This window comes from Acipenser ruthenus, chromosome 48 (genome assembly GCF_902713425.1).
Source record: "Acipenser ruthenus chromosome 48, fAciRut3.2 maternal haplotype, whole genome shotgun sequence".
NCBI lineage: Eukaryota > Metazoa > Chordata > Actinopteri > Acipenseriformes > Acipenseridae > Acipenser > Acipenser ruthenus.
Window position 1 is genome coordinate 4913369 of NC_081236.1, and position 27537 is coordinate 4940905.

The 27537-nt window shown below is 43.1% G+C and overlaps 9 non-coding genes across 9 annotated transcripts; all 9 read left to right on the top strand.

The window, feature by feature from the left end:
• The first annotated feature begins 474 nt into the window (after positions 1–474).
• On the top strand, positions 475–546 carry trnag-ucc (transfer RNA glycine (anticodon UCC)). The gene has a single exon. It is a non-coding gene; the product is annotated as a tRNA-Gly (tRNA).
• Positions 547–2513: 1967 nt separating this feature from the next.
• On the top strand, positions 2514–2585 carry trnah-gug (transfer RNA histidin (anticodon GUG)). Its single transcript has one exon. It is a non-coding gene; the product is annotated as a tRNA-His (tRNA).
• Positions 2586–2894: 309 nt separating this feature from the next.
• trnag-ucc (transfer RNA glycine (anticodon UCC)) lies at positions 2895–2966 on the top strand. The gene has a single exon. It is a non-coding gene; the product is annotated as a tRNA-Gly (tRNA).
• Positions 2967–11879: 8913 nt separating this feature from the next.
• On the top strand, positions 11880–11951 carry trnah-gug (transfer RNA histidin (anticodon GUG)). The gene has a single exon. It is a non-coding gene; the product is annotated as a tRNA-His (tRNA).
• A 310-nt stretch (positions 11952–12261) lies between these two features.
• trnag-ucc (transfer RNA glycine (anticodon UCC)) lies at positions 12262–12333 on the top strand. Its single transcript has one exon. It is a non-coding gene; the product is annotated as a tRNA-Gly (tRNA).
• Positions 12334–14294: 1961 nt separating this feature from the next.
• Positions 14295–14366, top strand: trnah-gug (transfer RNA histidin (anticodon GUG)). The gene has a single exon. It is a non-coding gene; the product is annotated as a tRNA-His (tRNA).
• Positions 14367–14675: 309 nt separating this feature from the next.
• trnag-ucc (transfer RNA glycine (anticodon UCC)) lies at positions 14676–14746 on the top strand. The gene has a single exon. It is a non-coding gene; the product is annotated as a tRNA-Gly (tRNA).
• A 2197-nt stretch (positions 14747–16943) lies between these two features.
• trnah-gug (transfer RNA histidin (anticodon GUG)) lies at positions 16944–17015 on the top strand. Its single transcript has one exon. It is a non-coding gene; the product is annotated as a tRNA-His (tRNA).
• A 5358-nt stretch (positions 17016–22373) lies between these two features.
• On the top strand, positions 22374–22445 carry trnag-ucc (transfer RNA glycine (anticodon UCC)). The gene has a single exon. It is a non-coding gene; the product is annotated as a tRNA-Gly (tRNA).
• Positions 22446–27537: the final 5092 nt, after the last annotated feature.

The window sequence follows — 27537 nt, forward strand, 5'->3', positions numbered from 1 at the left end:
CACACATAGCAGCGACCTGCTGCAATTGTTCTGCCGTGTGTGTAGCACGGAGTGCCCAGCTGACAAAACAAACACGAGCTTCTCGGTAGTTCGCCGTGATCGTATAGTGATTAGTACTTTGCGTTGTGGCCGTAACAACTCCGGTTCGAATCCGGGTCACGGCAGGTGCAATCCTCACACGGCAGAGAAGCTTGTTCTTTTTTTTCACACGCCATCTTCATGGCATGCACCTTTTTGAAAGAAAATAGAATACAATCATTGCTTCATCGTGTTAGTACAGGCATGATGCACACCAGCCTGCTGTGTATGAAATAATAATTACAGAAATAATCAATCTATAAACACCATAAAAATCTCCCACAAACACCAGTCGCTGTATTAACGCTTATCGAGTAGAGGCAAGACGGGACCTGTCCCAGCAGCCAACGTTACAGTGGCTTAATTCAATCTTTGAAGGTGATTTTGAGAACGGAGGCGTTGGTGGTATAGTGGTGAGCATAGCTGCTTTCCAAGCAGTTGACCCGGGTTCGATTCCCGGCCAACGCAAGTCTTTTTTGAACTTTTTCATTTAACATTGGAATAAAGCGTAATACATTCCCCAACTAATTTGCCTTACTGGTTAATAGTCTTAAAAGCATAACTTTGAAAGTATCACTGTGAGTTATAATGATCTGTGAGGTGATATTAGTCACTACATTAAGCCCCATCAAACGAATGTGTTCATTTGGAATCATGCATTGATAATGCGTTGTCGGGAAAACTGCAAATATGTATGGAAGCGTGAGTTGAATGATTAATCACATTCTAAGGATTGATATGGTCCTCTTGTTCGTCCTGCCACATAACAATGGCGTTGCAGTTACATGCGCTGCAAAATCAAATATTTAAAATTAAACAACCATCTGATAAAACTTACTGCAGCCGGATTGTTTTAGACACACATGGGCGCATGAAAAAAATCAAACATATGTTACCAAAATAGTCATTGCTGTATGATGTACAGCAACAGTGAAATGAATGGTTTTATAATCTGTTATGTGAGACTTCTGTTGAATTTTTAAGCATTTGATTCCCTGTGTACACAAAGATGGCAGTCCTGATTTAACGAGTGGGCAAGCAGAGCTCTCGGTGACTGATTTGTCAGTCTTTTTCAGTCACGTGATTGAGCGCCTTCCCGGCAATGCATCGTAATTAGAAAAGTGTAATGCAAGATATTGAACACGGACACATCCGGGATTTGAACCCGGGAACTCGCGCACCCGAAGCAAGAATCATACCCCTAGATTAAACAGCCAAATGCTGGCGGCGACTTGGTTCCACGAGCTTCCAAAGAAGCGTAGACCTAGATGCTCTGTATTGAGGAATTAGTGTCACCTTGCTGTGTGCCTGTTAGGGGCAGTCTGATTTGCTTTACCTGGCGGCTAGCATTTCTATGGGCATCGAGAGGTGGTCGCTATAAATGAGGAAACTTGTTAAGATAGGATTTAGTTTCGATATGCATACATACACATAAAAAATAAACAAAACAAAACTGTGTTTCGTTGTTTTGCAAAGGGATGCACTGCAATTTGTTATATTTTATTTTATTCTTGCGAGCACGCAGCTGTTTTATATATTCATTTTAAATAGATTGGGGGAAATTGGTACTGTGTACTTTACAAATGTAATCTAGATTGTAACGAGACCATTCAAGTGCTGACGTTGTTGTCTACTTTGTATGTACCACAAAAAGAACAGATTTGCTGAACTGGTTAATTAACCTTACTATAAAAAACTGATAGATCCAAGTATTTTATATAAACTGCAATACTATAATATGTGGTAACTAGTTGAATTAACTTCACTATAAGAAACTGCTAGATTAAGAGTTTGTTTAATTGTATCATCTCTATATGTACCTACTAGACAATTGTTAGATGGTGAAGTGAAAATGGAATTGTCATATTGTTTACATTGTTGTTAATGTGCTTGAGATTTTGAAAACAATTATTAATTAAAACTTGTAAAGATTATTTTTTGAGTATGATTGCTTGATTTCTCCTGGATAAAAGAGTTTGTGCGGGAACCAACCACTCGAGGTCCTTGTCCTCAATAAACACACGGTGGCGCAGTGAAAATAACATAAATTTCGCTATCTGTATATAAAGACCTGCTACACTTCAATACTACTGCCGCTACTCGGACACCACACACGGAATCATTGTAAACACACCGCCATAGCACAGGCTGCCGACCAGCCATACCGCCGCCGTCACGAGAGCCTCCCGTTCCCTTACATCCTGCTTCCTATTCCGCTCCCCCTTGTCTTTAAAACCAGCCTTTGAAATGAGCCAGGTAAAGGGGAATCATCCTCTGATTGGCGCAGGGAAAGAAACGAAAGATTCTAAAAATGAAAGTAGCCTAATTAAAACAATAAAACAAAACACATAGCAGCGACCTGCTGCAATTGTTCTGCCGTGTGTGTAGCACGGAGTGCCCAGCTGACAAAACAAACACGAGCTTCTCGGTAGTTCGCCGTGATCGTATAGTGGTTAGTACTTTGCGTTGTGGCCGCAACAACCCCGGTTCGAATCCGGGTCACGGCAGGTGCAATCCTCACACGGCAGAGAAGCTTGTTCTTTTTTTTCACACGCCATCTTCATGGCATGCACCTTTTTGAAAGAAAATAGAATACAATAATTGCTTCATCGTGTTAGTACAGGCATGATGCACACCAGCCTGCTGTGTATGAAATAATAATTACAGAAATAATCAATCATAAACACCATAAAAATCTCCCACAAACACCAGTCGCTGTATTAACGCTTATCGAGTAGAGGCAAGACGGGACCTGTCCCAGCAGCCAACGTTACAGTGGCTTAATTCAATCTTTGAAGGTGATTTTGAGAACGGAGGCGTTGGTGGTATAGTGGTGAGCATAGCTGCCTTCCAAGCAGTTGACCCGGGTTCGATTCCCGGCCAACGCAAGTCTTTTTTGAACTTTTTCATTTAACATTGGAATAAAGCGTAATACATTCCCCAACTAATTTGCCTTACTGGTTAATAGTCTTAAAAGCATAACTTTGAAAGTATCACTGTGAGTTATAATGATCTGTGAGGTGATATTAGTCACTACATTAAGCCCCATCAAACGAATGTGTTCATTTGGAATCATGCATTGATAATGCGTTGTCGGGAAAACTGCAAATATGTATGGAAGCGTGAGTTGAATGATTAATCACATTCTAAGGATTGATATGGTCCTGTTGTTCGTCCTGCCACATAACAATGGCGTTGCAGTTACATGCGCTGCAAAATCAAATATTTAAAATTAAACAACCATCTGATAAAACTTACTGCAGCCGGATTGTTTTAGACACACATGGGCGCATGAAAAAAATCAAACATATGTTACCAAAATAGTCATTGCTGTATGATGTACAGCAACTGTGAAATGAATGGTTTTATAATCTGTTATGTGAGACTTCTGTTGAATTTTTAAGCATTTGATTCCCTGTGTACACAAAGATGGCAGTCCTGATTTAACGAGTGGGCAAGCAGAGCTCTCGGTGACTGATTTGTCAGTCTTTTTCAGTCACGTGATTGAGCGCCTTCCCGGCAATGCATCGTAATTAGAAAAGTGTAATGCAAGATATTGAACACGGACACATCCGGGATTTGAACCCGGGAACTCGCGCACCCGAAGCAAGAATCATACCCCTAGATTAAACAGCCAAATGCTGGCGGCGACTTGGTTCCACGAGCTTCCAAAGAAGCGTAGACCTAGATGCTCTGTATTGAGGAATTAGTGTCACCTTGCTGTGTGCCTGTTAGGGGCAGTCTGATTTGCTTTACCTGGCGGCTAGCATTTCTATGGGCATCGAGAGGTGGTCGCTATAAATGAGGAAACTTGTTAAGATAGGATTTAGTTTCGATATGCATACATACACATAAAAAATAAACAAAACAAAACTGTGTTTCGTTGTTTTGCAAAGGGATGCACTGCAATTTGTTATATTTTATTTTATTCTTGCGAGCACGCAGCTGTTTTAAATATTCATTTTAAATAGATTGGGGGAAATTGGTACTGTGTACTTTACAAATGTAATCTAGATTGTAACGAGACCATTCAAGTGCTGACGTTGTTGTCTACTTTGTATGTACCACAAAAAGAACAGATTTGCTGAACTGGTTAATTAACCTTACTATAAAAAACTGATAGATCCAAGTATTTTATATAAACTGCAATACTATAATATGTGGTAACTAGTTGAATTAACTTCACTATAAGAAACTGCTAGATTAAGAGTTTGTTTAATTGTATCATCTCTATATGTATTGTAGAAAGAGCGGCGTCGCCTTTAAGAAATGGCGACGCCATTTGAAAAACTATACAACCCAGGAACCTTAGCTTTAATAAGGAAGGCGGGGTTTCTGGGTATAAAGGGAAGTGGAGCGGTACAGACGGGGGTGATCGGGGGAAGCACCGCCGTGCGTACTGCTGAAGAGGGCTCTGAGAATTGAAACTGTATTACGAGTTAGTGGAAGGTAAAGTGAACGTTTTGTTTTTGAGTAAAGCGGTATTTTTGTTTTACTGTGGCGTTTATCCTCTTTGTGAGGTAGTCTTTTGTTTTGTTAAAGTTTAATTTGTTTTTATGAAATACCGGTCAAGAGACGCTGTTTACCGGTGACGGATTTAAAACAATTCCGCAGTTTCCGTGACGGTTGGGAACCGTCACAGCTGCCGTTTGTTTATGGGTGTTTGTTTGTCTCGGGACACAGAGGGAAGCGCGCAAGAAGACGCAGCACAATTAGCGAACTGTAATAATAACAACGGAGGCAACAGCCTGGAGTTTTGGGACGTGGCTTGTATGGTACAGACAGGAACTGCAGTTTGCACAGGTGGGATACACAAACAAGGATATTGTGTTTGAACTCTGGGACACCCCGTGTTTCTGTGAAGCACTGAGACATTGGTTGCAGGGGTTCACCCCCACAACCAGGATACAATTTCCATTTGCATTCTTGTGGATTATTACCAGTCTTACAGCGATACCCAGCTGTGGGTGTCCACGTTGTTCTTTCCAGTCACCTGTGTTTAAGGATACTCCAACAGGGGGAGGAGGATCTCTCTGTTCTTGTCTGTGTTTTAGCCAGTTCCAGCAGAGGGAGTCTGCGTTGTCCTGACCTGGGCTACAGAGACATTCCGGCAGTGGGCGTTCCTTCTTCTTACCTGTGTTGCAGCCAGACTCCAGCAGAGGGAGGCTGCGTGATTGTTACTGTGGGGCCGAGACTCCAGCAGAGGGCACCGGGTCCACACTTACCTGTGTAGTCGGAACATTCCACAGGGAAAGGACTTGCAAAGACCTCGGCCAGCTGGACTCGGTACTTCTGAATCAGTTAGTGAGGGACGAAGAAGTGAGCTGGTTACTGACCCGTACAGGGCTTTACTCAACCCAGAAAAAGTGATAATTGGTGTAAATATTGTAAATAAAGAATTACTTACCTGAACCTTCATTGTGTCTGTGCCAGTCGGTGGAAGAAAAGGAGAGTCACTTACGGGAGTACTCTCCTGATTTGTTACATTTGGTGTCAGAGTGGGATTCTGACGACCGGAAAAATACTCCAGTCGGACCCACGAACAGCAACAAAATGGAAAACACCGACGCACTGATGCGAGCACTACTGCATGCTACGGCAGTACAACAGGACAACACTACGAAGATGCAAGAACTACAACAGGCGGCTATCCAGGCCCAGCAGGAGACCAACCGGCTGCAAGCACAACAGCTGGAGGTAACACGGCAGGAAATAGCCATGATAAAAGGGCGCTTGGACCAGTCTTCGCCAACACCTTTTGTGTCTACCATTCGACCCTCCCATGTCTTACAGAAGATGACGCGGGAGGATGATGTGGAGGCGTTTTTGTTGGCGTTTGAACGTACGGCCACCCGGGAGGGATGGCCAATTGAGAAATGGGCTGGAATTCTGGCCCCGTTTTTAGTAGGTGAAGCCCAGAAGGCATATCATGATCTGAGCCCACAGGAAGCTGAGAGTTACCCCCACTTAAAGGCCGAAATCCTGGCACGGGAAGGGGTGACCTCCGCTGTACGGGCACAGAAATATCATGCCTGGGGATATGCACCCGGGGTTCCACCCCGGTCGCAGATGTTCGACCTGATCCATTTGGCCACTAGGTGGCTCAGACCGGAGGTAAATAATGCCGAGAAAGTTATAGAGGTTCTAGTGATGGATCGGTATTTACGGTCTTTACCGGCCCCACTAAGGAAGTGGGTCGGACAAGGAGACCCCAGTACCATAAATGAATTCGTCGACCTAGTGGAGCGGCAGTTAGCCGCGGAGGAGCTTTCTCGTCAGCCCCAGATCCCCGCAACAAGGAGCCCGAAACCACCAGCTTGGGCATTCAAATCGGGTAAGCAACCGGCGATGCCGGAAAGGGGTGAAGAGCGGCCAGAGGTCGTGAAGGGACTGGGGACAATTGGGGGGTTGAGGCCCGAGGCACCAGGGTATGGCTATCTCAAGTGTTTTAAGTGTAATCAGATGGGCCACATTGCCAAGTATTGTAAAAGTGAGGAAAAGATGGAGTGCAATGTGGTCAAGTATAGTGAAGCAGAAAACCACTTTTGTGGAAATATTATTGTTCCACGTCACCCGGTGGGGACGTACCCTTATCTAGTGTGGGTCACACTTAATGGGAAAAAGGCGGAGGCTCTCGCCGATTCAGGTAGCGCAATTACTTTAGTCACGCTTGATTTGTTATCAGACCACGTGCTAGATTATGACTTTAAAACAGGGGTTACTTGTATTCATGGGGATGTTAAACACTACCCAACTGCTGTAGTCTCCATTGGAATAGGGACCCAGGTTGTAGACTTAAGGGTTGGAGTAGTTCCCCACCTTCCCCACCAAGTAATCCTTGGCAGAAACGTACCAGGGTTTGATACCTTGGTGAAATTCAATAAGCCGAAGGTAACTACTGAGGACGGAAGTATGCCTCCTGAGAGCCCCCATGACATTTTCCCATTTATGGACCCAGATTTATTTGTTGAGAGTTATTTTGTGAAAGAAAGGAAGTCCCGCCGACAACGGCGACAAGAACGAGATTTAAAAACACAAAGCCTGATGGGGTTATCGACCAAACGCAATAGCAAGGGGGTATACACTCAGTGCAGCGAGACGGACATTTTAGCAGAAACAGGGGAAGTGGTAATGGGAAGTTCCAGGGAGGGGCCCTGGGAAGAGTGTCTTCAACTTCCCAGTGAAGACTTTGCTAGAGAACAGGAGCAGGACCCTACACTGGTGAATCTTCGGGAGAGGGTGGTATCCGTAAACGGTACTAGGGTAGAGAATGTTGTAATAAACCCACTTGAGCACTTTATCATAAAAAATGATCTACTGTATCGCTGCACCCTAATTAATCAAGAGCCCATAGAGCAGTTGTTGGTTCCACCTGCTTTTCAACCTCAGGTGTTGTATTTGGCCCATTCACACTTGTTTGGGGGGCATCTGGGGTCTGAAAAGACGTTGCAACGGATATTAAGGAGGTTCTATTGGTTGGGTGTTAGAAAGGCAGTGGACCGATATTGTAGGTCATGTCCAGAGTGTCAGCTGGCCAGCCCTAATCCAGGGTTACGAGCACCCTTGCAACCTCTACCTATTATCGAGGTGCCGTTTGAAAGGATAGCAATGGATTTGGTGGGGCCTTTAAATAAGTCAGCTCGAGGGCATGAATACATCTTCGTCATTTTAGACTAAGCAACCAGGTATCCTGAAGCCATTCCGCTACGGAATACGGCGTCTAAAACAATTACAAAGGAATTAATACACTTGTTCTCTCGAGTAGGTATACCGAAAGAAGTTTTGACGGACCAAGGCACCCCTTTTGTGAGTCAGTTGATGAAGGATTTCTGTACTACCTTGAAGGTTACCCCCATTAGAACGTCGGTATACCATCCTCAAACGGATGGGCTTGTGGAGAGGTTTAATAAGACCCTGAAATCAATGCTAAAGAAAGTAGCTTCCAAGGACGGGAGGGACTGGGACCTCCTGTTACCTTATTTAATGTTTGCGGTTAGAGAGGTACCACAGTCCTCGACTGGGTTTTCACCATTTGAACTATTGTATGGGAGACAGCCAAGGGGAATCTTGGCTTTAACAAAGGAAACATGGGAAGCCCAAAGGTCCACAGGACGTAATGTGGTCGATTATATTTTACAGGTTCGTGAACGAATTGCAAAAATAACCCCCATAGTAAAAGCTCATATGGAGGAAGCGCAGGCACGCCAAGCAGGACAGTATAACAGAAGGGCGGTGCACCGTAAGTTTAGCCCAGGGGATAGGGTTATGGTGTTGGTGCCAACCCCGGAAAGTAAATTGTTTACTAAATGGCAGGGTCCATATGAGATAATAGCCCCAGTAGGAGAAGTTAATTATAAAGTAAGACAACCGGATAAGCGAAAGAAAGAACAAGTGTACCATATCAATCTCCTCAAACCATGGGTAGAACGGGAGGAGCTGGTAGCGTTAGTGGCTTTGGGGAAAGACAGCGGGAATAGACTGGAAGGTAGGTCAGTCAACATAGGACCCTTGCTTACACCCCAACAAATCCAGGAAGTGCAACAGTGCGTAGAGGCTAATAAGGATGTGTTCTCCCCAGTACCAGGACGGACGACAGTTCTCCAACATGAGGTCCACACACCTCCCGGGGTGTGTGTCCGGGTGAGGTCCTATAGGATCCCGGAGGCCCAACGGGACGAAGTCGTCCGAGAGGTCGAAGCGATGAGACGGATGGACGTGATCGAGGAGTCCTCGAGTCCGTGGAACAGCCCAATTGTGATGGTCGCCAAACCCAACGGAACTTGGCGTTTCTGTAATGATTTTCGTCAGCTCAACCAGGTATCGAAATTTGATTCTTATCCTATGCCTAGGGTGGATGAGCTAATTGAAAGACTGGGTACGGCGAAATACTTAACCACTTTAGACCTCACAAAGGGGTATTGGCAAATTCCCCTGAGCCCTAAGTCGAGGGAAAAGACAGCTTTTGCCACACCCCTGGGTTTGTTCCAGTACAAAGTAATGCCGTTTGGATTGCATGGCGCACCCGCCACCTTCCAACGGCTTATGGATATTATATTAAGACCTCATGCGCAGTATGCCTCGGCTTACATTGATGACATAGTGATATTCACAGAGTCATGGGAGACACATCTAGAGAAAGTCAATGCGGTGTTACAGTCCCTAAGAGAAGCGTCGCTGACTGCAAACCCAGAGAAATGTTTTGTGGGTTTGCAGGAAGCTCAATACTTAGGGTTTGTAGTAGGGGGCGGTAAAGTCAAGCCCCAGATGAGTAAAATAGAGGCCATCACTAAGTGGCCTATTCCAAAGGATAAGAAACAAGTTAGAGCCTTCTTAGGTTTAGCCGGCTACTATCGGCGATTTGTGCCGGAGTTCTCTTCTATTGCTTCACCCCTTACTGATTTAATAAAAAAACCAGCCCCGGTTCGTGTTAAGTGGAGCCCCGAGACAGATAAAGCCTTTAGGGCTATTAAGGAAATACTGTGTAACAGTCCAGTGTTAAAAGTACCCGATTTTTCCCAGCCCTTTGTATTACAAACGGACGCATCCGAGGTAGGCTTAGGGGCGGTGTTGTCACAGGTCGTTGGGGGGGAGGAACATCCCATAGGATATCTTAGCCGAAAGCTGCTGCCGCGAGAAAGAAAGTATGCCGTGGTGGAGAAGGAATGTTTGGCAGTGAAGTGGGCAGTGGAAGCTTTAAAATATTATCTATTAGGCAGGGAGTTTACCCTAGTTACAGATCACGCACCCCTAAAGTTTATGAAAGAAAACAAAGAGAAGAATGCTCGGGTAACTCGCTGGTTTTTAGCTTTACAGCCGTATAAGTTCAAAATTGAACACAGACGGGGGTCACAGAACGCGAATGCAGACGGGCTATCGAGAGTACATGGGGTTAGTTAGGTCGCTCAACCTTATAGGTTAGAGCTGGGGAAGAGGATATGTAGAAAGAGCGGCGTCGCCTTTAAGAAATGGCGACGCCATTTGAAAAACTATACAACCCAGGAACCTTAGCTTTAATAAGGAAGGCGGGGTTTCTGGGTATAAAGGGAAGTGGAGCGGTACAGACGGGGGTGATCGGGGGAAGCACCGCCGTGCGTACTGCTGAAGAGGGCTCTGAGAATTGAAACTGTATTACGAGTTAGTGGAAGGTAAAGTGAACGTTTCGTTTTTGAGTAAAGCGGTATTTTTGTTTTACTGTGGCGTTTATCCTCTTTGTGAGGTAGTCTTTTGTTTTGTTAAAGTTTAATTTGTTTTTATGAAATACCGGTCAAGAGACGCTGTTTACCGGTGACGGATTTAAAACAATTCCGCAGTTTCCGTGACGGTTGGGAACCGTCACAGCTGCCGTTTGTTTATGGGTGTTTGTTTGTCTCGGGACACAGAGGGAAGCGCGCAAGAAGACGCAGCACAATTAGCGAACTGTAATAATAACAACGGAGGCAACAGCCTGGAGTTTTGGGACGTGGCTTGTATGGTACAGACAGGAACTGCAGTTTGCACAGGTGGGATACACAAACAAGGATATTGTGTTTGAACTCTGGGACACCCCGTGTTTCTGTGAAGCACTGAGACATTGGTTGCAGGGGTTCACCCCCACAACCAGGATACAATTTCCATTTGCATTCTTGTGGATTATTACCAGTCTTACAGCGATACCCAGCTGTGGGTGTCCACGTTGTTCTTTCCAGTCACCTGTGTTTAAGGATACTCCAACAGGGGGAGGAGGATCTCTCTGTTCTTGTCTGTGTTTTAGCCAGTTCCAGCAGAGGGAGTCTGCGTTGTCCTGACCTGGGCTACAGAGACATTCCGGCAGTGGGCGTTCCTTCTTCTTACCTGTGTTGCAGCCAGACTCCAGCAGAGGGAGGCTGCGTGATTGTTACTGTGGGGCCGAGACTCCAGCAGAGGGCACCGGGTCCACACTTACCTGTGTAGTCGGAACATTCCACAGGGAAAGGACTTGCAAAGACCTCGGCCAGCTGGACTCGGTACTTCTGAATCAGTTAGTGAGGGACGAAGAAGTGAGCTAGTTACTGACCCGTACAGGGCTTTACTCAACCCAGAAAAAGTGATAATTGGTGTAAATATTGTAAATAAAGAATTACTTACCTGAACCTTCATTGTGTCTGTGCCAGTCGGTGGAAGAAAAGGAGAGTCACTTACGGGAGTACTCTCCTGATTTGTTACAGTATCTACTAGACAATTGTTAGATGGTGAAGTGAAAGTGGAATTGTCATATTGTTTACATTGTTGTTAATGTGCTTGAGATTTTGAAAACAATTATTAATTAAAACTTGTAAAGATTATTTTTGGAGTATGATTGCTTGATTTCTCCTGGATAAAAGAGTTTGTGCGGGAACCAACCACTCGAGGTCCTTGTCCTCAATAAACACACGGTGGCGTAGTGAAAATAACATAAATTTCGCTATCTGTATATAAAGACCTGCTACACTTCAATACTACTGCCGCTACTCGGACACCACACACGGAATCATTGTAAACACACCGCCATAGCACAGGCTGCCGACCAGCTATACCGCCGCCGTCATGAGAGCCTCCCGTTCCCTTACATCCTGCTTCCTATTCCGCTCCCCCTTGTCTTTAAAACCAGCCTTTGAAATGAGCCAGGTAAAGGGGAATCATCCTCTGATTGGCGCAGGGAAAGAAACGAAAGATTCTAAAAATGAAAGTAGCCTAATTAAAACAATAAAACAAAACACATAGCAGCGACCTGCTGCAATTGTTCTGCCGTGTGTGTAGCACGGAGTGCCCAGCTGACAAAACAAACACGAGCTTCTCGGTAGTTCGCCGTGATCGTATAGTGGTTAGTACTTTGCGTTGTGGCCGCAACAACCCCGGTTCGAATCCGGGTCATGGCAGGTGCAATCCTCACACGGCAGAGAAGCTTGTTCTTTTTTTTCACACGCCATCTTCATGGCATGCACCTTTTTGAAAGAAAATAGAATACAATAATTGCTTCATCGTGTTAGTACAGGCATGATGCACACCAGCCTGCTGTGTATGAAATAATAATTACAGAAATAATCAATCTATAAACACCATAAAAATCTCCCACAAACACCAGTCGCTGTATTAACGCTTATCGAGTAGAGGCAAGACGGGACCTGTCCCAGCAGCCAACGTTACAGTGGCTTAATTCAATCTTTGAAGGTGATTTTGAGAACGGAGGCGTTGGTGGTATAGTGGTGAGCATAGCTGCCTTCCAAGCAGTTGACCCGGGTTCGATTCCCGGCCAACGCAAGTCTTTTTTGAACTTTTTCATTTAACATTGGAATAAAGCGTAATACATTCCCCAACTAATCTGCCTTACTGGTTAATAGTCTTAAAAGCATAACTTTGAAAGTATCACTGTGAGTTATAATGATCTGTGAGGTGATATTAGTCACTACATTAAGCCCCATCAAACGAATGTGTTCATTTGGAATCATGCATTGATAATGCGTTGTCGGGAAAACTGCAAATATGTATGGAAGCGTGAGTTGAATGATTAATCACATTCTAAGGATTGATATGGTCCTGTTGTTCGTCCTGCCACATAACAATGGCGTTGCAGTTACATGCGCTGCAAAATCAAATATTTAAAATTAAACAACCATCTGATAAAACTTACTGCAGCCGGATTGTTTTAGACACACATGGGCGCATGAAAAAAATCAAACATATGTTACCAAAATAGTCATTGCTGTATGATGTACAGCAACTGTGAAATGAATGGTTTTATAATCTGTTATGTGAGACTTCTGTTGAATTTTTAAGCATTTGATTCCCTGTGTACACAAAGATGGCAGTCCTGATTTAACGAGTGGGCAAGCAGAGCTCTCGGTGACTGATTTGTCAGTCTTTTTCAGTCACGTGATTGAGCGCCTTCCCGGCAATGCATCGTAATTAGAAAAGTGGAATGCAAGATATTGAACACGAACACATCCGGGATTTGAACCCGGGAACTCGCGCACCCGCAGCAAGAAACATACCCCTAGATTAAACAGCCAAATGCTGGCGGCGATTTGGTTCCACGAGCTTCCAAAGAAGCGTAGACCTAGATGCTCTGTATTGAGGAATTTGTGTCACCTTGCTGTGTGCCTGTTAGGGGCAGTCTGATTTGCTTTACCTGGCGGCTAGCATTTCTATGGGCATCGAGAGGTGGTCGCTATAAATGAGGAAACTTGTTAAGATAGGATTTAGTTTCGATATGCATACATAAAAAATAAACAAAACAAAACTGTGTTTCGTTGTTTTGCAAAGGGATGCACTGCAATTTGTTATATTTTATTTTATTCTTGCGAGCACGCAGCTGTTTTATATATTCATTTTAAATAGATTGGGGGAAATTGGTACTGTGTACTTTACAAATGTAATCTAGATTGTAACGAGACCATTCAAGTGCTGACGTTGTTGTCTACTTTGTATGTACCACAAAAAGAACAGATTTGCTGAACTGGTTAATTAACCTTACTATAAAAAACTGATAGATCCAAGTATTTTATATAAACTGCAATACTATAATATGTGGTAACTAGTTGAATTAACTTCACTATAAGAAACTGCTAGATTAAGAGTTTGTTTAATTGTATCATCTCTATATGTATCTACTAGACAATTGTTAGATGGTGAAGTGAAAGTGGAATTGTCATATTGTTTACATTGTTGTTAATGTGCTTGAGATTTTGAAAACAATTATTAATTAAAACTTGTAAAGATTATTTTTGGAGTATGATTGCTTGATTTCTCCTGGATAAAAGAGTTTGTGCGGGAACCAACCACTCGAGGTCCTTGTCCTCAATAAACACACAGTGGCGTAGTGAAAATAACATAAATTTCGCTATCTGTATATAAAGACCTGCTACACTTCAATACTACTGCCGCTACTCGGACACCACACACGGAATCATTGTAAACACACCGCCATAGCACAGGTTGCCGACCAGCCATACCGCCGCCGTCACGAGAGCCTCCCGTTCCCTTACATCCTGCTTCCTATTCCGCTCCCCCTTGTCTTTAAAACCAGCCTTTGAAATGAGCCAGGTAAAGGGGAATCATCCTCTGATTGGCGCAGGGAAAGAAACGAAAGATTCTAAAAATGAAAGTAGCCTAATTAAAACAATAAAACAAAACACATAGCAGCGACCTGCTGCAATTGTTCTGCCGTGTGTGTAGCACGGAGTGTCCAGCTGACAAAACAAACACGAGCTTCTCGGTAGTTCGCCGTGATCGTATAGTGGTTAGTACTTTGCGTTGTGGCCGCAACAACCCCGGTTCGAATCCGGGTCACGGCAGGTGCAATCCTCACACGGCAGAGAAGCTTGTTGTTTTTTTTCACACGCCATCTTCATGACATGCACCTTTTTTAAAGAAAATAGAATACAATAATTGCTTCATCGTGTTAGTACAGGCATGATGCACACCAGCCTGCTGTGTATGAAATAATAATTACAGAAATAATCAATCATAAACACCATAAAAATCTCCCACAAACACCAGTCGCTGTATTAACGCTTATCGAGTAGAGGCAAGACAGGACCTGTCCCAGCAGCCAACGTTACAGTGGCTTAATTCAATCTTTGAAGGTGATTTTGAGAACGGAGGCGTTGGTGGTATAGTGGTGAGCATAGCTGCCTTCCAAGCAGTTGACCCGGGTTCGATTCCCGCCAACGCAAGTCTTTTTTGAACTTTTTCATTTAACATTGGAAGAAAGCGTAATTCATTCCCCAACTAATTTGCCTTACTGGTTAATAGTCTTAAAAGCATAACTTTGAAAGTATCACTGTGAGTTATAATGATCTGTGAGGTGATATTAGTCACTACATTAAGCCCCATCAAACGAATGTGTTCATTTGGAATCATGCATTGATAATGCGTTGTCGGGAAAACTGCAAATATGTATGGAAGCGTGAGTTGAATGATTAATCACATTCTAAGGATTGATATGGTCCTGTTGTTCGTCCTGCCACATAACAATGGCGTTGCAGTTACATGCGCTGCAAAATCAAATATTTTAAATTAAACAACCATCTGATAAAACTTACTGCAGCCGGATTGTTTTAGACACACATGGGCGCATGAAAAAAATCAAACATATGTTACCAAAATAGTCATTGCTGTATGATTATTATTATTATTATTTATTTCGTAGCAGACGCCCTTATCCAGGGCGACTTACAATCGCAAGCAAATACAAATACATTCAAGTGTTACAATATTAGTCATACAATAAGAACAAGAAATACAATAATTCTCAAGTGTGACAAACCACAATTCAATAATACAGCAGATAATAGTGAAAGTTACATCAGGATATGATTAAATAGTGATAGTTACATCAGGATATGATTATGATCTACAGCAACTGTGAAATGAATGGTTTTATAATCTGTTATGTGAGACTTCTGTTGAATTTTTAAGCATTTGATTCCCTGTGTACACAAAGGTGGCAGTCATGATTTAACGAGTGGGCAAGCAGAGCTCTTGGTGACTGATTTTTCAGTCTTTTTCAGTCACGTGATTGAGCGCCTTCCCGGCAATGCACCGTAATTAGAAAAGTGGAATGCAAGATATTGAACACGGACACATCCGGGATTTGATCCCGGGAACTCGCGCACCCGAAGCAAGAATCATACCCCTAGATTAAACAGCCAAATGCTGGCGGCGATTTGGTTCCACAAGCTTCCAAAGAAGCGTAGTCCTAGATGCTCAATATTGAGGAATTAGTGTCACCTTGCTGTGTGCCTGTTAGGGGCCGTCTGATTTGCTTTACCTGGCGGCTAGCATTTCTATGGGCATCGAGAGGTGGTCGCTATAAATGAGGAAACTTGTTAAGATAGGATTTAGTTTCGATATGCATACATACATATAAAAAATAAACAAAACAAAACTGTGTTTCGTTGTTTTGCAAAGGGATGCACTGCAATTTGTTATATTTTATTTTATTCTCGCGAGCACGCAGCTGTTTTATATATTCATTTTAAATAGATTGGGGGAAATTGGTACTGTGTACTTTACAAATGTAATCTAGATTGTAACGAGACCATTCAAGTGCTGACGTTGTTGTCTACTTTGTATGTACCACAAAAAGAACAGATTTGCTGAACTGGTTAATTAACCTTACTATAAAAAACTGATAGATCCAAGTATTTTATATAAACTGCAATACTATAATATGTGGTAACTAGTTGAATTAACTTCACTATAAGAAACTGCTAGATTAAGAGTTTGTTTAATTGTATCATCTCTATATGTACCTACTAGACAATTGTTAGATGGTGAAGTGAAAGTGGAATTGTCATATTGTTTACATTGTTGTTAATGTGCTTGAGATTTTGAAAACAATTATTAATTAAAACTTGTAAAGATTATTTTTGGAGAATGATTGCTTGATTTCTCCTGGATAAAAGAGTTTGTGCGGGAACCAACCACTCGAGGTCCTTGTCCTCAATAAACACACGGTGGCGTAGTGAAAATAACATAAATTTCGCTATCTGTATATAAAGACCTGCTACACTTCAATACTACTGCCGCTACTCGGACACCACACACGGAATCATTGTAAACACACCGCCATAGCACAGGCTGCCGACCAGCCATACCGCCGCCGTCACGAGAGCCTCCCGTTCCCTTACATCCTGCTTCCTATTCCGCTCCCCCTTGTCTTTAAAACCAGCCTTTGAAATGAGCCAGGTAAAGGGGAATCATCCTCTGATTGGCGCAGGGAAAGAAACGAAAGATTCTTAAAATGAAAGTAGCCTAATTAAAACAATAAAACAAAACACATAGCAGCGACCTGCTGCAATTGTTCTGCCGTGTGTGTAGCATGGAGTGCCCATCTGACAAAACAAACACGAGCTTCTCGGTAGTTCGCCGTGATCGTATAGTGGTTAGTACTTTGCGTTGTGGCCGCAACAACCCCGGTTCGAATCCGGGTCACGGCAGGTGCAATCCTCACACGGCAGAGAAGCTTGTTCTTTTTTTTCACACGCCATCTTCATGGCATGCACCTTTTTGAAAGAAAATAGAATACAATAATTGCTTCATCGTGTTAGTACAGGCATGATGCACACCAGCCTGCTGTGTATGAAATAATAATTACAGAAATAATCAATCTATAAACACCATGAAAATCTCCCACAAACACCAGTCGCTGTATTAACGCTTATCGAGTAGAGGCAAGACGGGACCTGTCCCAGCAGCCAACGTTACAGTGGCTTAATTCAATCTTTGAAGGTGATTGTGAGAACGGAGGCGTTGGTGTTATAGTGCTGAGCATATCTGCCTTCCAAGCAGTTGACCCGGGTTCGATTTCCGGCCAACGCAAGTCTTTTTTGAACTTTTTCATTTAACATTGGAATAAAGCGTAATACATTCCCCAACTAATTTGCCTTACTGGTTAATAGTCTTAAAAGCATAACTTTGAAAGTATCACTGTGAGTTATAATGATCTGTGAGGTGATATTAGTCACTACATTAAGCCCCATCAAACGAATGTGTTCATTTGGAATCATGCATTGATAATGCGTTGTCGGGAAAACTGCAAATATGTATGGAAGCGTGAGTTGAATGATTAATCACATTCTAAGGATTGATATGGTCCTGTTGTTCGTCCTGCCACATAACAATGGCGTTGCAGTTACATGCGCTGCAAAATCAAATATTTAAAATTAAACAACCATCTGATAAAACTTACTGCAGCCGGATTGTTTTAGACACACATGGGCGCATGAAAAAAATCAAACATATGTTACCAAAATAGTCATTGCTGTATGATTATTATTATTATTATTTATTTCGTAGCAGACGCCCTTATCCAGGGCGACTTACAATCGCAAGCAAATACAAATTCATTCAAGTGTTACAATATTAGTCATACAATAAGAACAAGAAATACAACAATTCTCAAGTGTGACAAACCACAATTCAATAATACAGCAGATAATAGTGAAAGTTACATCAGGATATGAATAAATAGTGATAGTTACATAAGGATATGATTATGATCTACAGCAACTGTGAAATGAATGGTTTTATAATCTGTTATGTGAGACTTCTGTTGAATTTTTAAGCATTTGATTCCCTGTGTACACAAAGGAGGCAGTCCTGATTTAACGAGCTCTCGGTGACTCTCGGTGACTGATTTGTCAGTCTTTTTCATTCACGTGATTGAGCGCCTCCCCGGCAATGCACCGTAATTAGAAAAGTGGAATGCAAGATATTGAACACGGACACATCCGGGATTTGAACCCGGGAACTCGCGCACCCCTAGCAAGAATCATACCCCTAGATTAAACAGCCAAATGCTGGCGGCGATTTGGTTCCACGAGCTTCCAAAGAAGCGTAGTCCTAGATGCTCTATATTGAGGAATTAGTGTCACCTTGCTGTGTGCCTGTTAGGGGCCGTCTGATTTGCTTTACCTGGAGGCTAGCATTTCTATGGGCATCGAGAGGTGGTCGCTATAAATGAGGAAACTTGTTAAGATAGGATTTAGTTTCGATATGCATACATACATATAAAAAATAAACAAAACAAAACTGTGTTTCGTTGTTTTGCAAAGGGATGCACAGCAATTTGTTATATTTTATTTTATTCTTGCGAGCACGCAGCTGTTTTATATATTCATTTTAAATAGATTGGGGGAAATTGGTACTGTGTACTTTACAAATGTAATCTAGATTGTAACGAGACCATTCAAGTGCTGACATTGTTGTCTACTTTGTATGTACCACAAAAAGAACAGATTTGCTGAACTGTTTAATTAACCTTACTATAAAAAACTGATAGATCCAAGTATTTTATATAAACTGCAATACTATAATATGTGGTAACTAGTTGAATTAACTTCACTATAAGAAACTGCTAGATTAAGAGTTTGTTTAATTGTATCATCTCTATATGTATCTACCAGACAATTGTTAGATGGTGAAGTGAAAGTGGAATTGTCATATTGTTTACATTGTTGTTAATGTGCTTGAGATTTTGAAAACAAGATTTCCATTACACGAGAGTAGATGTTAAAACTTCATGCTGATTTGAACTCGGCTCTCGCCAAGATAAGCACCAACTAAGACGTAGCTTTACAGTAAACTAATGTGATCCATATGTGTCTCCATCCATTTACGTTTCCTTCCATATGATGATGTAGATATCCTTCTGTCTGGTGTTAATGGCTGAAGTGTAATGCTGGCTCCAGGGATCAGCTTATTTTGCCTCCCTGGCGCATCAGCACACACAACGGCTGCGATGCTGGCTCCGGGGATCAACCAAAGTGCGGCCTCCCCAGCGCATCAGCATGACAACCGTCTGGATTGAGCTAAGTAGGGTACATCTCTGGGGTTTTCAAGTGGGCACCTTCCATCCTCAGTGTTTCGTCGACTAGCCCACGACACCTCAAGAGGGCTCGACGGTGATTCTGGCGTCCCAGCATCACCCCCCTCCGTCCCCCACTCAACTCAGCCCAGCTTACTTACCTGTCCCCAGCCAGAATCTTTCCGTCTCAACCACAGCCAGTTGCTGCTCCTCTCTGCTGCTTCAGATAAGTTCTTCACTGTGCGACGCAACTCTTGGCCACTGAATCCGACGTCTCTGAGAAACCGGGTTGTAGAGTGTGCCACAAATCCTCGACAACCCACTTCCACTGGGTAAACCCGAACTCTCCATCCTCGCTGTTCCGCTTCAGTGGCTAGTTGAGCATACCGCAGTTTCTTCCTCTCATACGCCTCATCTACAGCATCCTCCCATGGCACTGTTAACTCTACCAGGTGAACAAGGCGTGCTGATCCAGACCACAAGACAATATCTGGTCGAAGGTTAGTGGTGGCAATCTCAGGTGGAAAAATAAGCCATTGACCAACATCTGCCAGCATATTCCAGTCTCTAGCAGCTTCCAGTTGTCCTGGGCAAGGATTGGTTTTAACACCTTTTCTTGGTGTTTGCTCTCCTGGGCGGAGGAATGTTGTCTTTTGTGTGTAATGTTTTGATGGAACAGGTGGCAACTTATTGGTCATGTTACGCTTGTCTTCCAATGCTAAGGCCAAACATTGCAGCACCTGGTCATGGCGCCAAGTAAACCGTCCTTGGCTAAGAGCCACCTTACATCCTGTCAAAATGTGCCTTAATGTTGCAGGTGTTGAACACAAAGGACATGAGGGATCCTCTCCTACCCAGAGGTTTAGGTTCTGTGGTGATGGGAGAACATCATATGTTGACCTGATGAGGAAACTGATCCTGCTCTGTTCCATTGACCATAGGTCTTGCCAGCCAATCTTGCGTTGTTCCACACTCTCCCATCTCATCCATTCTCCCTGTTTGGCCTGGGAAATGGCCTTTATACACCTCATCCTCTCCTCTTGCTTTTGCACCTCGTTGACTACCAGCTTCCTCCTTTGAGCTGGGGCCGCCTTGTGCCATGTAGGAGGAGTTGAACTGAAACCAAGACCCCCTCTTCCATGCTGAACTTGCCCCATGATATCACCAATTCGAAGGGCAGCCTTTGCATCTTCCACAGCTTTCTTTGCCGCCCACTTTCTTCCAGTTTTCAACACAGGTGCTGCCTCCCTTACGCATTTATCGCGTGACTCTACTAATGTCATTTCCAGTCTGACCTTGGCGCACTTAAACTCCTCGGTTAGAGCAGAGACTGGTAGCTGCAGTATTCCTTTACCATAAAGTCCCACTCTGCTGAGGCAGCGTGGAACTCCCAACCATTTCCTGATGTATGAACTGATTAAAGCTTCCAGCTTCTCTACTGTTGTCAAAGAAACCTCGTACACAGTCAGTGGCCACAGCAACCTCGGCAGTAGACCAAACTGAAAGCACCAGAGTTTTAGTTTACCTGGTAGAGCGCAGCTGTCTATGCTCTTCAACCCTTCCACTGCTTGTTGTCTAACTTCTCCCACACGAACTGTGTCCTTTAGATCCCCGTCGTACCATCTCCCAAGACTCTTCACTGGCTTCTCAGACACTGTTGGTATTGCCTCACCATTAATGAAGAATGTTTTATCTACTACTTTGCCTTTAATTATAGAGATGCTCCTTGATTTAGTGGGCTTGAATTGCATTCGTGCCCATTCAATGTTATTGGTTAATTTGCCCAATAATCGATTAGTGCAGGCTACTGTTGTAGTCATGGTTGTCATGTCATCCATGTATGCTCGAATTGGTGGTAGTCGCATTCCAGAAGCCAAGCGCTCTCCTCCTACTACCCATTTTGATGCCCTAATGATTACTTCCATTGCCATGGTAAAAGCCAGTGGAGAAATGGTGCATCCTGCCATTATTCCAACCTCTAGGCATTGCCATGTAGTGCTGAATTCTGAAGTTGAAAAACTGAATTGTAAATCTCCAAAATAGGCTTTCACTAAATTTGTTATTGTCATCGGTACACTGAAAAAATCAAATGCTGCCCAAAGTAGTTCATGTGGCACTGAACCATATGCATTAGCCAAATCCAGGAATGTCACATGGAGCTCCTTCCTCTCCTTTTTAGCTGATTGAATTTGTTGCCAGATCACATTGATGTGTTCTAAGCAACCTGGGAAACCTGGAATGCCCGCTTTTTGTATTGAAGTGTCAATGAAGCAGTTCTTTAATAGGTAAGCTGACAATCTCTGAGCAATAATGCTGAAGAAAATCTTGCCTTCTACGTTTAATAGGGAAATGGGACGAAACTGACTGATGCTTGTAGAATCTTTTTCTTTAGGTATAAAGACTCCACCTGCTCGGCGCCATGCTCTTGGTACAACCTGTTTTTCCCATGCCACTTTCATCAATTTCCACAGAATTCGTAGAACTCCTGAAGCACTCTTGTACACTCTGTACGGAACTCCATTAGGCCCTGGAGATGATGAAGCCCTTGCTTTTTTCACAGCTTGCTCTATTTCTTTCCACTTAGGTGCACAGTCCTCCATTTGGTATTCTGGTGGATTGATAGGTGGGATGTCTGACGGAATTGACATAGGCTCCTGCCTTTTTGAATCTGTATGTGTTTCCTCCAAATATCTCTCCAGCTCAACCTTAGATGCTTTTAGTGTGCCATTCTTCTCACTGGTGAATAACTTCTTTACAAATTTGAATGGGTCTTTATAAAAGTTAGCTCTCGCACGCTCCTTCTTTTTGTAGCGTTTCCGTAGGCGCTCAGCTCTGCGCAATGTTGCAAGCTTATCTTTTATGACCTTTTGTAAGAGATTGAGTCCCTCCTTCTGACTTTGTTCTGCTCTTCTCCATTGGTTCCTCAGCTGTCTCCTTTCTCTAACTAAGCGTTCAATCTCCTGCTGCCGTCTAGATTTTGAGAACGGAGGCGTTGGTGGTATAGTGGTGAGCATAGCTGCCTTCCAAGCAGTTGACCCGGGTTCGATTTCCAGCCAACGCAAGTCTTTTTTGAACTTTTTCATTTAACATTGGAAGAAAGCGTAATACATTCCCCAACTAATTTGCCTTACTGGTTAATAGTCTTAAAAGCATAACTTTGAAAGTATCACTGTGAGTTATAATGATCTGTGAGGTGATATTAGTCACTACATTAAGCCCCATCAAACGAATGTGTTCATTTGGAATCATGCATTGATAATGCGTTGTCGTGAAAACTGCAAATATGTATGGAAGCGTGAGTTGAATGATTAATCACATTCTAAGGATTGATATGGTCCTGTTGTTCGTCCTGCCACATAACAATGGCGTTGCAGTTACATGCGCTGCAAAATCAAATATTTTAAATTAAACAACCATCTGATAAAACTTACTGCAGCCGGATTGTTTTAGACACACATGGGCGCATGAAAAAAATCAAACATATGTTACCAAAATAGTCATTGCTGTATGATTATTATTATTATTATTTATTTCGTAGCAGACGCCCTTATCCAGGGCGACTTACAATCGCAAGCAAATACAAATACATTCAAGTGTTACAATATTAGTCATACAATAAGAACAAGAAATACAATAATTCTCAAGTGTGACAAACCACAATTCAATAATACAGCAGATAATACTGAAAGTTACATCAGGATATGATTAAATAGTGATAGTTACATCAGGATATGATTATGATCTACAGCAACTGTGAAATGAATGGTTTTATAATCTGTTATGTGAGACTTCTGTTGAATTTTTAAGCATTTGATTCCCTGTGTACACAAAGGTGGCAGTCCTGATTTAACGAGTGGGCAAGCAGAGCTCTCGGTGACTGATTTTTCAGTCTTTTTCAGTCACGTGATTGAGCGCCTTCCCGGCAATGCACCGTAATTAGAAAAGTGGAATGCAAGATATTGAACACGGACACATCCGGGATTTGAACCCGGGAACTCGCGCACCCCTAGCAAGAATCATACCCCTAGATTAAACAGCCAAATGCTGGCGGCGATTTGGTTCCACGAGCTTCCAAAGAAGCGTAGACCTAGATGCTCTGTATTGAGGAATTTGTGTCACCTTGCTGTGTGCCTGTTAGGGGCAGTCTGATTTGCTTTACCTGGCGGCTAGCATTTCTATGGGCATCGAGAGGTGGTCGCTATAAATGAGGAAACTTGTTAAGATAGGATTTAGTTTCGATATGCATACATACACATAAAAAATAAACAAAACAAAACTGTGTCTCGTTGTTTTGCAAAGGGATGCACTGCAATTTGTTATATTTTATTTTATTCTTGCGAGCACGCAGCTGTTTTATATATTCATTTTAAATAGATTGGGGGAAATTGGTACTGTGTACTTTACAAATGTAATCTAGATTGTAACGAGACCATTCAAGTGCTGACGTTGTTGTCTACTTTGTATGTACCACAAAAAGAACAGATTTGCTGAACTGGTTAATTAACCTTACTATAAAAAACTGATAGATCCAAGTATTTTATATAAACTGCAATACTATAATATGTGGTAACTAGTTGAATTAACTTCACTATAAGAAACTGCTAGATTAAGAGTTTGTTTAAATGTTAGCCTTCAGGCGTAATTCGGGGGATGCCGTAGAGGGCGCTCTCCCGCTTTGCGCTCCTTTTTTCTTCTTATCCTATTTCCTTTTCTTTAGCCTGTCTTACCTTCCCTCCGTGGCATCCTGCCCGGTAGCATCCGCGATCTCTTCCGGGTGGAAGCTGATCCCAGTTCAGCCTCATTTAGTATTTCCAGCCAATCGCACAATGCAGCGCTCGCCACGTCAATTATTAGGGCATGGCCAGCACTGCTCCACGTATGTGTTATTGGCTGCCCCTCCTGTCTATCTCGCTCTCTTTTTCTACTTTAACCCAGCACTATTTCCGCTTCCTTGTCTGTGTTTGTTTTTTGTCTCTCTGCTCTGCGCTCGCAAGATAGTATCAGCTATTTTCCTACCTGCTCAGTCTGCGCTGTTCAAAACGCAGCGTCATTCTCAACTTGGTCTGCGTTTTTATCAGTTCAATGTCACCACTGCACTGCAACTGTTTTACACCGGCGCCTCACAGACCATGGTTACCACAGCAACGCCTCAGCGAGTGACTACTGGGAGTGGTAAGTTGCTACGGCGACCAGGCAGCTTTAACAGGCAATGAGAGCCTGTGCCACACGACTGCAATTTCTGGCTCCTGCTGCAGCGCTTTTGCAACATGAGAGCTTCAACTCGCCGAATTGTGACATCTAAATACTGCAGGCTCCTCTTCTAGACCTACATTAACTTACTTATATCATCACTAACTGTTCTAAAGCAAATGCTTAATACATAGACAAGGATTGTAATCGCAATAACCAAATATATGCTACCCTGCTTCACTGAAGCCAATAGTTTCAATTCCAATCAAAACCTTTAGATGGCAGCATAACACCACAAGCTCTACATAATTTAAGATGATTTGCTATCGCTGCGAATCTGGCACTCTCCAAACCTTCTATCAATTCCTGCAGTTTGTTGTCTTTTTGAGGGATTCTCAGTACCCTCCTGCCTCAACCTCTTTTTCTACATATTAACTTGAATTTTTTCAAATCCAAACTCCTCCCCTTGAGAACCTTGTCATGAAGCCATGCTTATCAGCTTTCTGAGATGTTAAGAGAATCCACCGTCACATTAATTTACAGCTTTCCTGCATCAGGCCATTCCTGCAACCTTCTTGTTCCTGGATTTGCACTTCCTTATTTGCCCCCAACTTCATCAAGGCACTTAATATAACTTTCAAAGTCCATTTCATTCAATTTGAGCTACCAGTCACATTCGGAAACTATGTGCTACGATTATCAACATTTCAGTCAAGCGTCCTCGTATCCCGCAATACACTCTTAGACTGCTCCTGATCAAATCAATAGGTTTTGTAGCAGCCTCCGAGCAACGCATTCCTATCCTCTCAGGTTCTGCAGCGGCCTCAGATCTATGCATTCTTCATTTCTGCCCAAAGGCAGCCCCATCGCCGACATCATCTAAAAACGCCTTAACTCTCAAATACCAATTTTCACCGCATTCAGCAGCTCTCTGCTCTCTACAGCAGGCCACTGCAGACTACTGACAGCATTCCATCGTTTACCCCCCAGATCTCTGCCCGTTCAGCAGATCTTGCCTCTACTGTTAATATCTCCTCATTACAGCAAATCTCGGCTCCCTCTTCAGATCTGCTTCTATTGCAGCATACAAAAGTGGCTTTAGTTTACTGTTCAAATCTGCAACTGCTCTCCTCCAGAGCTTCCAACACTCCAGCTTTCTTCCAATACCTGGATCTAAGATATATATATATATACACGGAGAGCTTGACCTCCTCAGCAATTTAGTCATATGTCCGCTCATCCTCTCAGATACTACAAGCTTTAATATATGGTACGAGACTGGAAATCTGTTTGATTTATGAATTAAGGAGTTCCACTATTTGGAGAATGATTGGAGTTGTGAAACCCAAATCTCTGATTTATGAGTTCACCTTTTCCATTCCAAACAGACAAGATGGTAGCAAACCGCTGATCAATCCCGTATTAACTAACACAGGATGGTTGGCATCTCAGCTCTCTGCCTTAGTTTTAAAAAACATCTCAGCAGTCGATTTCATATATTTGTTCAGGTCCAGCTGCCACCTCAGCCCTCATCAAACTCTGCAACACCAACATCTGCCGTTCAACTAAATACAACACTCTCCAACCTTCTGCAATCTGCTCATCACTACATGGCCACACTCTTAGTCCCAGCGACCAAATCTTCATTTACCTCTGGATGGAAAACATTTACAACTTTCTGCACTCAAAATACATCCCATTCTGATTTAATGAGCAACGGATTCTAGCCTCCATCGCCCATGCAAGGGATTCTCTTCACTTAGCCCCCTCTACCGTTAAAGCCTACATCTCCGGAATTTAGTATTTCTGCCGCCTCATCTCCGTCCCTTCTTCAACATTTCTATCCATCCCATCAGTTTGCTTGACACTCGGAGAGATCCTCAAGAGCCCCCCCCCCGCTGCTCCCTCCTGGCTCCCTATATCAATAGACATTCTTCACTCTTTAATATCTACCCTCAGAAAAAGCTGCTCTGTCTATGCAATGACCTTACCTTGGAAGTACTATGTCTAACTGCTCTTGTGAAGCACTTCCTCTGCAGGATTCCTGAAGGAACAGAGTGCACCCTGTGAACTTACCGTGACAACACCTGTGATTTACCGTTTAAAAAAAAAAAAAAAAAAAAGCAAGAGTACCAAGACATCAAGGGGAATACAATGGATAGACTCTGACCGTTAAGCCATTTTCAACCATGAGGTCTTGTGAACCATTCCACGCACCCAGATACTGGACTTTGGCCAGCTGTAGTAATTTTACTACAGAACACTACACCTTGCAGTTAAAATAAAAATAAATTAAAAAAAAAAAAAAAATCAGGACTTCATCAGGATTTCAATACAGACAGTTACATCAAGATCCAGAAGTTCTACAACCTGGTCCCAGGAGCAGACCCCAACCCTCGTCTCGTACTACCTTTCAGCAAAACAATATTCAACTGAATAACTCTCTCTCCGGCCTCCTTCAATCACCACGTGGATTTATGGAGAACGCTCTCGTCCCATCTACCGTTCCTCCTACTCGACTGCCTGGTCTTCATTTACTCACTTTTGCGAGTAAAAAATAAATAAATAAATAATTAAAAAAAAAACGGATCTCAAACCTCTTTCAACCTACAGCACCTCCTCGCCTTCATCACTCACCTCAGGCTGTCTCTATGTTTAGCCCCCTCCTCTATTTAGATGCTACCTAGCGGGCATTCAGTATCAATTTCGCCTCCAATCTTTCTCCTCTCGTCTGTTCTAGAGATAGCGGATCTCTAGAGAGAACGCTCAGAGGTATGGAAAAAAGCCTGCTCCCCTCCTCTCCATCAAGTTAATCAATCTCTACTGACCTTCTCCTTTGTCTCATCTCTGGCAAGGATGCTTCAACCTATTCAACGACATCGTCATGGAAACCCTGTGCCTGACCGTCGCCTTTGGATTTCTCCGCTGTGCAGAATTCTCAACTCCATCAATTTCCAACTTCC